Genomic DNA, 13,466 nt, shown 5'->3' on the forward strand with positions numbered 1-13,466 from the left:
ATTTGCTTTGTAGAATGAATTTAATTCAATTCCTTTAATTATTCTATGATATATTTTGAGGTTGAATGCCGGATTCCTGCAGAGTGGTTACGACTGTCTTTGTGCCAACATCTGGTCTGGACTGGTTTGTCCATCCTCGCCATCCCCTCCCAGGCTGAGCGAGCAGCTAAGAGGGTTTCTCAGTAAAATATTGAACAGACATGCACTTCTTCTTGTATGAAGCAAGTCTAGAGGATTGCATCACAGATAGAAAAAAAAAAAAAAAAAAACACAGCTTTCAACACAGAAGAAAGGCAAAGAGAGCCAGTCTGCCTCTTCTGTCTCGTCTCTTTTGCCACACTGCCCTCCTTTTTCCTCGCCTAGGTGAATGTTCTGTGGTATGTTGCAGGACCTGGTGAGCTGCGGCAGGCCCAGCGCTTTGTTTGGAGTTGGCTAGAGAATCCTATGACACTTACAGAGTGAGACAAAGTAGGCCAAGCATTAACGATCAAGTGCAGCAGCAGAAGAAAAAAAAAAAAAAGAGAGAAAAGAACCTGATGAAAACACTGAGCTCAAGAGATGTACAAAGGAGGTAAATAAGCACTCTACACTTCCTGCAGTCAGACAAACATCCTAATCATTTCTTGCTAAGTGAGGCAAGAGTTCGAATCAAAGAGACAAGAAAAAAAAATAGGCCTTGAAACACTCACACACTGGTCAGGTTCTTAGTGAAAGCCTCTATCTAAATTCTTTTAAAAATTCCTTATTAAAAAAGGTCCAGGTAAGACCCGCTTTTCTTTTGTTGTTTTTTTTCTTCTGCTGTATCATATCCTCGATTTCCGGTCAAAAAAAAAAGAGCAATGACTTCACTTAATCATGAGCTACAAGGTAAACAAGAGCGGTTGATCCTAAAGCTCCACTAGATTTAATGATGTACTCTCGTTCGTATTTATGCCTAAAATAAAATACAACAAACAAACCAACAGACGTATCAGGCGGCACAATTCTAGACTTCTTTCGTGAATACAGCGGTATCTTAGTAAAGGAATCAAATTTCCCTCGTGTCTACACAGTACTGAATGTGCACTGCATTCCAGTTAATGAGGAAACTCGTAACAACACTGCTTTCTCAGAAAAACATGGCTGCGTTCCAGGTTATTACAAATTTGCATGGCTGAAAACTATCAGGACGCCTCCAGGAAACCTTGCTTGCACTGTAGGAGGATAAATAAAGAACCTCGGCCACATTGTCATCACAAGAACATTGGAACTTCATGCCAACAAAAGGTGTGTCCATGCTATAAAAGGAACATTAAACCTCTGCCTATTATCTTAACTCAGTGTGTCCTCATTTTAGCACAAGTATAACTTATAAAGAATCATAAAACAAGGACAAGCCTGAGGATAGATGGCACTAAGAGAGTCTCAGTCATAGAAAAGATAATCTGATTAGAAGGTGTTTCTGAAAATTCAACTGTGTGTCAAATGAAAGAAGGCAATCTGTGTAATATCAAAATATTGAATTACAACGTGATTGACTACAATAGGATGCCTCTAAAACAGAGCTGGAATTCCTGCTTAAAACAAGAATCACACGAACAAGGAACAAGCAGTACTTCTAAAACAAGACAAACCAAGACTACACTCATTTGTGACCCAGACTGTGGCCACAGTGACACCGTCAGTCAAAATCTCCCAGAATCCCAACATGGGAACACACAGTCTTAACACCGTCTCGAATTACACCGCCTGAGCGGACTGAATGAACACTAACCATCGGCTTGTCAGAGGAAATTACACTGCCAAAGCCAACAGTATGGGAGCGGGCCAAATCAGAGTCGGCCAGAAAAGCCTCCCGTGGGACTGAAAGGACACCACGTTGTCCGCAGTCAAGTGAAAGAACGGGGGGGGAAACAAAAGTCCCGAATCTTGGCAGAACATTTGTGGACAGACAGTGAAGTTCAAAGTGGAAATTAGCCGACGAAGTTTAAATGGCTTATCGTCCTCGGTGCAAGTATTCCAGGAAATTTGCAGCGAGGTAACAAAGTTCATCATGTCTGCAGCTCTGAAACTTACAATGCCGGATACAATTGACTCAGTCGGGCCAAAATATTGTGATTGTGCAGAAACTCTTAGTGCTTTAACAGCCTGATAAAGAATAAGGGATTACTCATAATCTGATAGTATCAATGCTAACAACATGCTGGGTTTCTGTTTGAGTGTTTCTTTTCTTTTATACATAAATGCTGCAAAACCAACCGTGTCAAGTAGAAGATGAGGTATTATCAAACAACTCTGATAGATTATATGGCTATTGTAACAGGTGACTCGATTCTTGCGTAATGAAATGAATCATACTGGTTGTCATCTCTTATTAAATGGAAAGTAATGCTGTGCAACCACACTTGCAGCTCTACCAAAGGTTATGAAACCCATGTTGCAGTGTAGCAGGTCAGAAATGTGCAAGACAGCTTAAATCCCCACAATCTGTCAGATCCTGAACTCAAACGGCACCAACAAATGAGAGGCAACAAGGCGCTCGAGCTGCCATGTTAGACTGGCTGCACTACTGGCTATACAGTTTCCAAACTGTGCTAATGAAGATTAAAAGATTAACCTGCTCACTGCCCCACTGTCTCAGCCGCAGTTGCAACTGGGGGAAAAAAAATCCTCTCATTGTTATCACTGGCCTTTCACCAACTGTGCTGCCAGGCACAGCGGGCTCATGCTCTCCATAATGAACATGCACAAATGGGGTATTAATTACACAATCAAGCAACGACAACCGAGTACATTTGAGGTTTTTCAAAACAAAAGCAGAGAAAGCAGTCGTGTGGATTGTGAATATCTCAGAATGACTTCTTGTATTTTGTTGATCGACTCTAAAACACATCCGGACTAATGTCAAACAGCAGGATCTAAGCGTCAACAAGAATTTTAAAAGGTCAATGTACTCAGTGCAGGTGTGTGCCATTAAATACTGTTTACATAAGATTGATATTACTGACTGGCTAATAACCTTCTCCTTGCTGAAATGTGAGGAAAGTCCATCCCTTTAAAGGGACCCTTTGTTATTTATGTTCAAAAGCACTGGAGAGAAAAGTAGAGCAAAGTACAGAAAGTAATGACAGCATCTTTACTGCAAACGATGACCATAAACAAGTCACGGTTTCAAGAGTATATCATCTTCCATTTATCACCCAAAGAGAAAAAAGCATCGAATTTTTCCTCAATCTTAGTATGATCTGGTTCTTAAAATAAAATTAAAGAAATAAACTGAATTTAAGACAGAGATGTAAGTCCAAAAGTAATGCAGGTCAATGCTTGAAGAGAACCGCCTGCTTATCACACAAATGAGAGGGTGTTGGTTCGGCGAATGCTTGCAGGGAAATCAGACTGAACTAAATTTCCTTAATGAAAACGCATCTTAAAAATTCGAAATGCACAAAATTGAACGGCTCCATCGTCAGTCTGCAAGACGAATACTGTTAAGTTAAAATGAACACATTTAGTTTTGTATTTCTATATACACAACAACCTGTTATGCAGACCCAGAGCAGTCAAGACAGCTGTCCCTCAACTCACAGGTGCTTAGGGAAACTGCAGCTGTAAGACAGTGTAAGTGAAGTCATTCCATCTCACAGAAGCATCGTAGGTTGGCAGTACTTAAAAAGTGTCTGTAATCACTCCAGTGGAGCAATGAGTGAGTAGACTGAACTCAAGAGCTTGCAGTGTGCCATCAAAAATTGGCTCAAATGAGTAATATCCCAAACTGGACTAGCAAGTCAATTAGTATCCCTGGAACATTATCATTTTAGAAGAGTGCATTAACCCTGAAGAGAGTACAGCTTAAAAAAAAAAAAAAAAAAAATTCTTCAAATCTTTAAAAACAACTCTCTGGAAGTTAATTAAGCACTCCTTCCAAAATAAATATGTCCATAATATTATCTCTCTACATGTGCAGACTCTAGCCTTGTTGCCTCTACAATCAATAAGGAACCAGATCTCGAGCCGCTGGCCTCTGGGAACGCAGCAGTATTGAATAGCTGCCACGTGAACAGGGAGGCCATGGGGAACCGGGGCTGGCAGGAGACCAAACTCATTCAGATCCCAACACGGAAAGCTGGGTCAACGAGGAGAGAGTAAACCGCCAGGAAGCCCTGCGGCGGCGAAGCCGTCCTCTGCGTTGTCCGAGAGTCCTCGTCCCCACCATAAAACATGACTTCAGCCGTATCAGGAGGGAGAATGAATCCAGCTACACACTAGTGTATTTCAAAACAAGTAAGCGACGAAGCAAATGCCAGTGATCTATTGATTTTGGGACTTTTCTAAACACTCTGGATGGGAATTCAGAGAAGAGAATGCCTAATTAATTTATTGATTACAAAGGTGCACAAGGAGCATCACCAACAAGAAAACTAAGACAAAAACAAAAAAATAAAAATGGGGTCAACCATGAGACGAAATTTGAAAAAATATTACTAGTGTTGATATGTAGAGCCGAGTCTCATGAGTTATCACAGGAAATTCAAAATTAATAAATCAATATTTCAATTAAAATAGCAAGCAGCAAATGGAGGGGACTTATATTAAAAGTAGGTGAGTTTTAGTTAGAATATGACTGTTCTACACTGGAAGGTTGCAAATGAACCGGTCCTAAGTTTAACATCATTTTGTTTTCCCTATTCTATAAATCTAAAGCGTTTTCAGGAAGCATCACAAGCATAAAGCAGCAGAATCAAGCATATCCTCAGTTATTCCTCTGCACTTTGTCCAAACGAAATCGTATTCAAACTTGATGCTTGAAAAACGGTAAAATCTAAGAAGAGCTTCGATTCAGTACTGAACCGCCAAACCTTGAACCCAGCGATGCCAGCCGTTAAACAGGTCAACATGGGGTCAGCTCTGTTTTATGAAAGGACGTGGGACAGCTGCTGCTGTTTTGGGGCTGTCTGCAGGTGAACCGCCCCCTTTCAGCTTGGAAAACAAACCAGTGACAACAGTCACACCAAACCACGCTGGACCATCAAAGCAATTAGCATGCATGGATAATGACTTTACCACTGTCTGGGGGCTCAGGGATGTGGAGTCAGACAGTTACCCCTTCACTGACCCCAGACAATGTGCGCCGAGGCTTCAGAGGGCATCCGTAACTACTCCCCGGGGAAGCTGGTAGTATACCGTTTAGATTACGTGTTTACTGCCCTCACACACCAAAAGGCAAAGAATCAGCTGTTTCAGTCTTTGGATGTTCCCTGGATATAAAATCAGTCCCACATGAAGATGAGTCAGACACTAATGCTTAAACATATTTAGAGATGTAACCACTGAGTATAATACCGTGACTGCCACGTCACCATCACGCTACTCAGCAAGGCAAAACTTTAAATAGAGATAATTTAATAATCCCTGTATTTTGGGATGTGTAATTTCTGTTGTGATAGCATTTGAACCCTGTGACAGCCTCACTGACGTCAGGCTGCAATTTGCATGAATCACTGCACAGCAATGGATGACAATTATATCACGGGGGTCACAATTAAGCGGGTTCATTTATATCGGTTACAAAAATATGCAAAGCGTGCCTCTGATCACAAAGAGAAGCGGTTAGAGGGGCGCGTGTGGCAACGTCTCCATCTGTCTGGATGAAAAGATAAGGCTGAAGGTCAGCGTTAGTTCGGGTCTAAAGGTGAAAGGTCGTAAACAGACATATGCATGAAGTGGTGGGTTGGGGGAGGTCAGTGAGTGATTCCCATTTGTTTTCTCAAGGGAGTTTGTGCAAGTGGTCTTTTGAATGTTGCTGTTTTTTTGGGGGGGGTTTTAAGCCTACTTCTGTTGGTATAAAGGTCAGACGGGTAAATGAGACACAAATGAATGTCTGGATTGTTTAAAACAATGGAAGAAATCATATAAAATTACAGACCTGAGTCTGAAAACAGTAATAATTTCCAGAAAACACACGCTTTAAATGCAGATAAAATTAAATACAAGACCACAAAATGTTACAGGTGTGTGAGTAGAAAACATGTAGGTCACTTCGTTTAGCAATTTTTTTTTGCGAGCTACAGTCATTCTTGGTGTAGTGTAGTGTGAGAGCAACCGTTCAAGGACACACACCAAACGCATTGCATTTTTAAACGTTTGAGCTGAAAACACTAACAGTCCAACAATTATGCACTGTGTGCTGTTCGACGAGCGTATCACATATGATCAAGCTTAAAAGATAAGACTAATAATCACCACCAAACTGGGCCACAACAAAGATTCTACACCTTATATTTTGTCCAGTGAGTTCACAACACAACAGTGATGTACAAGGTGTGCTGAGTAACCCCTTCAAACACGGAGGATTGCATTATTCTGAGCAGAAGCGCCTTATAAAAGCCCACCTGAAAATCTATTAAAGAGTGCTCACGGGTGGCGACGGCTCTGCTGTACTCAGGTTTCTATAGACTCTTCTTTGACATGTTTTGATCCAGTCTGCTGGAAACTTAAACAGAGTCATGATGCTGAGGGAGATAACTCCAATCGTCCATGAGGTAAAGATGATTCAGAAAGCAGGGCCGGGTATACAAGAGAGCAGTACAGACTCCATACACCCACCCAGCAAATCACACCTTTGCAGAAACGCAGCATTCATGTCGTGATCCTCAACAAGTTTCTGACAATGAGGGACAAACTTAATGAAAAGTCATGGATTGATTTATTCTATCCATGCCACATTAAAATAGTGAAACTATAAAATTAGAATAGGCAGTTACTCCTTTATTTATATTAGGGGGAAAAAAAGGACATGACAAAACAAAGAACATTTTAGGTTCACAAAAGTGTGTGATTTTTTTCCATGTCCAGCTCTCTGAACCACCAGCACGACTCCGGCCTCTTAATCTTCAAACCACAGAGTTTAGCAGCTCTACCCTTGAAATAAAGAGTTTGACGTCGGTAACTCCAATGGATGACCGCGTGATTGTGCACTGCCAGTCAAGTACAGCCATTTGAGGTCCATTTGCGCAATTAATTATCCAGCAGCACTGCGAGGACAGAGCAGTCAACCCATGATGCCGCGTCTGGCTGCTGATACTGTTGTGAGCAATACATTTTGATGTAATGGCAGTTTGAGTTATTGTACAACCAATCCAAAGTGACTCCATTTACTTGAAATTCTAATGAGAGAAGATTAAATTGCAAAGGTGACCATGTTTGAGAAAAAAAAAAAAATCTAATGGACCAGGTGTTGTATTTACCTGGGCCAAGAAATGTTCAACTCACTGATGTAGTGTACATTTGTGGATTTACAAAGTATCAATATTTCCAAATACCGATGAACAGAAATTAATTTATTATTAAAAGATTCACATTATATTGTTATTCAACCATTTGTGTGATTGGAAGTGAACAGTTTACCAAGTCTTGACATGCGTACAGATGGAAATGTTCAACAGATCTAAGAAAAATAAGATCAATGGGGAAGAATTAAATATAATAAACTAAATCTGTAAAAGTCATCAAGACTTTGCATGACCTTACAAAGTCTTCAAAACAGAAGTTAGAAAATAAACTGATTTGGCTCAAATCATACACAAGTGGGATACCTTAAATAACATGTAACCATCACATTAACACACATTTAAACCTCTGGAGTGCCTCAAACCAATAAAGTCCCATCAAGACAAAACTGAAGAGTGCAGGTTAACATCTGAGGTTGCAATGGATCACCAACAGTCATCTTTCCTAAATTCCTAGGACAAGCTTTTCTCATAGCGGCACTGACCCAAAGATGACAGACCTTTCCACAAATTTGCAGCTAAAGTAACATTGTAGTTATATTTAAAGACGGCATGTTGCATTAAAAATACCACCAAGAAGAGAAGATTAATGACGAGAGAATAAGTCATGCACTGAAGGAACATCGCTACTTTGCCAACGTTTAAATTGCCAAGTACTAAGAAATACAGGAGGCTCAAGGCCAGAATTTAATTCCTTTTACTCTTGCACATGCTTCACAGGAAACAAAACCGTGATGGTTATTTGGAAGGACTCCAAAGAATGTAAAGCTCCACACAATTTGAACAACAAAAAAAAGTGCCTCCTTGGAAAAAACACTTATGCATTTGCATGAAATCATCACTACCAAGATCAAAACATTCAGAAGCTTCATAGGTTGGGATCAAGTCATTTTCATTCTGTGCACAAATAAAATCCGAAGCACTTCAATGTAAAAAAACGAATGATGCGGTGATCTGATATTCTTTTCTCCAAGACTGCATTAATTCCAATCTCCACCACATGGATTTTTTTCCATAATTCTAATACCACAACTGACATCCTGCAAGCTCTAGGTCAGCTTTAAGTTTAGCTTTACAACAGGCCCATGCAGCTTCAGTCACAGTACGTTTCCTCTTCCCCTTCTCATGCCTCTCTGGAGGACCACACTACTCTCTACACACACAAAGCATGGTGCGTGTTGGGAAAATGTCAGGGCATGAAGTAGGGCTGCACAATTAATCGAATTTTGATCATGATCATGATTTTGGCTGCTGCGATTAAATTTAGATGATCGTCGCGATTTTTAAATTGAAAAAACGGGCCCTGCTGCGTCAAATCAAGCGCTTTTTTAATCCAACAATCAGCCAACCACCAGGGGGCGACCGAGGTTAGGGCCTCATCATTACGCCGCCTAAACAGCAAGCGAGCGAACCCCGCAGGCAGAGACAGAGCTGAGGCATCTGGAGGCCAGGAGCTGCTAGCGCCTCCTAAAGGAGCATCATCTACTGCAGCGGTCGGCAGCTGGCGGCCCGATGCCACTTTTGGGCCGCGAACAACAACATCTGGCCGCCAGATGGTTTAGAGAATCTGAGGCTCCTGCTTCACGGAGGCAGTAACACCGTCCATTCACCGGTCAGTACGCAGCTCCTCCTGACCCGCCGTCATTACCTGTGGAACACCTGAAACCCTCTGCGTCAGTGAACAACCTGAGCCGTGTAGCTCCTGCTGCCTTCAGGGACACTCCGTAAAAGTAGCTGCTGATGGACGCCACTGCGGTGTCTCAGTCAGCTGTTAGCTTAGCTGTTAGCCACCGACGAACTGGCTGGCTTTGAACGATTCCTTCATGCTCAAACATCAGTCGATGGAACGCATCTCAACTTCTGTACCGGTGGAAAGAAGATGTAAACGCTGAGCGTCTCGGACGGAACGGGAAAAGCTGTTATTGACGGACAGTTCAGGATGTGAGCGGCGTAGCGGCGGCTTGGAGAGAACGAGGGAATCATTGTTCTGGTCGGTTTCATTTCTGGGTTTAGCGTGGCTGTTTACTGTTCTGCTGTTGTTTTATCTTCATCTTGTTGTTCAGTGATCATCGTGTTGCTCTCAGGGGTTAGAATGCAGCAGGTGACGGTCGCTCAGCTGTGAGGCGTTCAGGTTCCAAAGTCATAATCCGGCTCTTTTCAGAACAGAGGTCTGGTCAAACGTTTGTAAAAACTCACAGTCGGCGCGTCTATATGTTCGTTCACAACATTGACATGGTTCTAAATAGTTGTTTAGATTCTAATTAAAACATCTTCAGTTATGTGCGCATGCACACCGGACTTCACTGAAGTGCTGAAGACGCACATCTTCAATTTGACACTTGTTTGTTTAAAAAAAAAGTGCAATAAAAAGGTATGTTTGACATAACATAATGAATAATCGTGATTACAATATTGACAAAAATAATCGTGATTATCATTTTGGCCATAATCGTGCAGCCCTAGCATGAAGGGCTCTGTGTACGTGACCAAGTTTATGTGACTCTTGCAAGAACAGGCTGCATACAACAATGATGATGTGGTTGAATTAACATTTATGGGGCTCCAAAACTGCATGATCTAATCTACATTGTACTTCCTCAGTAAAAGCCGTTACTTGACTCCCAACCTCCCACCCCAAGCTTTTCTCCAGCCCAGTGAATGCTTGAAATGCCAATTATGTCATTCAGTTGAGGGGCCAGTAGTCTACAGCTGACACTCCCCCTCCTCTCTGCTCCCCGAGGAGACGCCAACAATCTGGACTGAGGAATCTGGAGCGAGTGCAGCCACTGCAGGCCCAGGGGTGAGAAGGTAAACGCTAAACATTCATCCGGACGCAGGAATCTACGCTGGAATGACGAGGAGGGAGGAAGGAAGGAATGTCAGGAGGAGAGGAGAGAGGTCTGTCTGATATCACAGATTTCAAGAATGCAGATCATAAAAAGACAGACATGGACACCAAAGCAGCAAAGCAAAGCTGGCAATATGAAGGAGAAGATGGCTTGGACCATCGATTGGGTGGTGACAATCTGGCAAAACTGGAAGCACTGTGGGACAAGCAGCAGGGATGGCAGACAGATAAGACAATGTGAAACAGGATTCTGTCTGGGAATCCATGGAGGACAAATGGAATATTTTAATGCACTACTTTAATTGTCGAATAAAAGCAGCTATTAAGTCGGCACTTCTAGAATTATGTCTCAAAACCAATCCTTTGAAGTGGCTCATATAGCCCTTTCAGAAAAAAAAAAGCAAAATAAAACAATTTCACAAAATATACAGGGACATGACATTTTTTACACAATAAATGCATTAACACTCCAAATCCAAAGCCCTCGTGACCAAATCATACCAGATGCTATTATAGTGAACAAATCTTGCTTTACAAGCAATTGCCAGTCAGTCTTTATACTCTGTCCAGGTCTGATGTTGCATGGACATCGTGCAGACTCTTTTACACTGCAAATGGCCAGAAAGTTGTGTGATTGTCCCAGCAATGAAGTCAAAACTTGAAAGCCCATCACCAAACACACGTTACATTTCTAGGTGCTGCAGTCTACTTGTTCTTTTGCAGACCAGTTAATTTCTGGATTGAGAGATCCAATGATCACCAGGATTTGTGCAACAATATGGAAGCACGGGATTTGGCACCCAGTATTAAAAAGACTGCAACTTTTTCTGCAGTCTATTTAAAATTCTGCAAGTTACTGAAAAATCTATCCCACCATTCGTCCGTCTTCTAGACCATCTTATAAGTTTATGCAGAATACACGCCTGGACGGGCCACCAGTCCATCAAGGGAACTGAGGCCATAAAACATGCATACATGTCCATCAACATTCAAGAGAAAAGTCTTTTTTTTGTTTTTTGTTTTTTTTTTACTGCTACAATCACAGAAAGGGTGGAATGGTCAGTGATGGCTAGGAGATGTGTCAAACTCAAAAAAAGATTGAGTTAAATAAGTACTTTTAAATAAATTTGAGGTGACACACAAAGAAAAATGTACATGGCAGAAAACCATTGATGAATGCTGATGTGGAGCACAGAGAGGAGCGTGGAGGTGGGGATAAGGAAATGAAAGAATTAAGGAGGTGGAAATAAGCTGGGGTGAGTCAAGCAAGCTTTTCTGAAGACTGAATCAACGCACATGGAATAATAATTCAGGAAGCATTTAGGCTGAAGCTTGACTCAGCTACAGTCAGGTGTAATATCACACCACAGGAAAGGTCGTCCCTTATGACTTGTTATACATGTTTATGACTGTGGGATTCATTAGTTGGTCTGTGTGTGCTTTAGCTGCTGTCGAGCCTCATGTGGTCCTCAACGGTTTTGCCAAACTCCAAACGATTCAAGGCAACACTCTCAGGAGGTACAGTCTTCTAAAATTTAAACGCTATGGTTCCCTCAACATGTTTGAAGATCCTGAAAACTGCAGCTTGACTACAGCTTCCAACCGGGCTTGGATTACAAATTTAGATATTTGTTTTTCTATACCTTGAGGTTTTCAGTTGTTAACAAAAGCTGCTGCATGGATGATTAATTGGCCCAAGTAATGAAGCTTAATTAGCTCATCTACTGAAGCTGAATCTAATCGAAGCTACTACGGTGCAGCTGTCTCAAAGAGAAGCACAAACAAAACCAGCAGTAGATGCATCAGTCCAACATTTGTATTTATTCCCACATTAAGGCCAGTATTGATTTTTGAACTGTGTGGACTACTGGCCTGAAAAACAAAGCAAAGAGAAAACAAACAGGGGCAGAGGAGGGTGAGTATTATGACGACAAAGTGGAAAACATCATTCAGAAGCTGGGGTGGGGATTCAGAGAGCAGCAAACTAATGAGTCCAGAGCCTTACAAAGAGGTGAACTGCAGCTAATGAAGAGAAGATGACAAATTGGTCTTTACAGCCAACTGCATGGACACACCTTGTGTGGTAAAAGAAAGGTTGATGAGTACTACAGACCGAATCCTGGGTCTGATCATAGTTTCCCGAGTCACCCTTCCCAACAACCAATGAGCTAAAGGACGAGCATTCGTCTGTAGATGGTATAAAGTCAAATATGTGTGATGTCAAAAACACTTTCGTTGTATTCACACTTGCGTCTTTCATCAGACCAGAATATGTAAGCAAACTTACAGTAACATAATGCACTTTTGTGTGTATTTTGTAACACAGCTTTAATTCAACAATGCTGTAGGCTGGGCTTAGACGAATTTGCATGATTACAATGTTGGTATTTAAACCAGCTGGAAGCTCACCGAGCGTTCATAACATCTTCATACGAACACAAGTATTCTGCCAGGAGAAAATGAAGGAGGCTCCAGTAACCAACCCATCCATTGCTTGGTTGGTTTTAATCTTCATGTATACCGAGATTTGGACAGCAGTGGTTTTCTTTCCACAAATGAAATTTTACATTTTGAAGGAATTTGCTAAAATCACACATTGCCACAAGCATGAACAAACCTTCAGACATAGCTGAAAATAAACTGTATAAATTGTAATTCAGCATCTGAAACAGGCCCCAGTACACCCTGACAATATAGTACAGAAACTGGGGAGGCGACAAGCCAGGCTGTACCGTCTCTGTTCTTATTAGTAATCTATTTTCTTCACCGAGGAGGCTGGTCCAAAGACACAAATGGAATGAGTCATCATTAGATATATCATACGAAGGAATGAATATAGAAGAGTAAGATGTGAAACAGAATGATTAAGGCAGTTCACCACGAGTCTCTCAGCATGAAAAGCATGGGAAGAGGTTACTTTAGATTGCTGTGGTTTTCTTCATCTCTGTGTACATGTAAATACTCAACAAATCCCAGTGGATTTTCCTCTCACTGCCTGTGAGAAGACTGGTGGTCAGAAAACTCATCCCGACAGCATCGTGACGGGAGTTCATGTTGTGTATATCGTACATGCTCGGCAGTAATTATCCTAAACGGCAGAACTTCTCAACTATGCAGTGTGAAAACGGTACATTATTTTTGTTGTAACAGTTCTTTGGGAGACACCCTGTACCGCTAGAAATCCAGCTCTTTCCCTTTTAAATGTTGCCATTTATAAGGATATATGCCATTCATCAGAAACATGCATGTGTGGGATGAGCAACAGAGTTAAGTAGGTGGACTGTCCTGATGAAAAAGTTGTAAAATGTTCTGATAAACAGCTAAAGCATCTACACGTAAACTGTCAAATTGTG

The 13,466-nt window shown here is 41.5% G+C and overlaps 1 protein-coding gene across 3 annotated transcripts in view; it reads right to left on the reverse strand.

The window, feature by feature from the left end:
• The window catches only part of LOC115390686 (E3 ubiquitin-protein ligase SMURF2-like), a 53,881-nt gene that overhangs the window by 29,587 nt on the left and 10,828 nt on the right, over positions 1-13,466 (reverse strand). The window lies entirely within an intron of this gene.

The sequence above is a fragment of the Salarias fasciatus genome, chromosome 6, assembly GCF_902148845.1.
Source record: "Salarias fasciatus chromosome 6, fSalaFa1.1, whole genome shotgun sequence".
NCBI classification, from domain to species: domain Eukaryota; kingdom Metazoa; phylum Chordata; class Actinopteri; order Blenniiformes; family Blenniidae; genus Salarias; species Salarias fasciatus.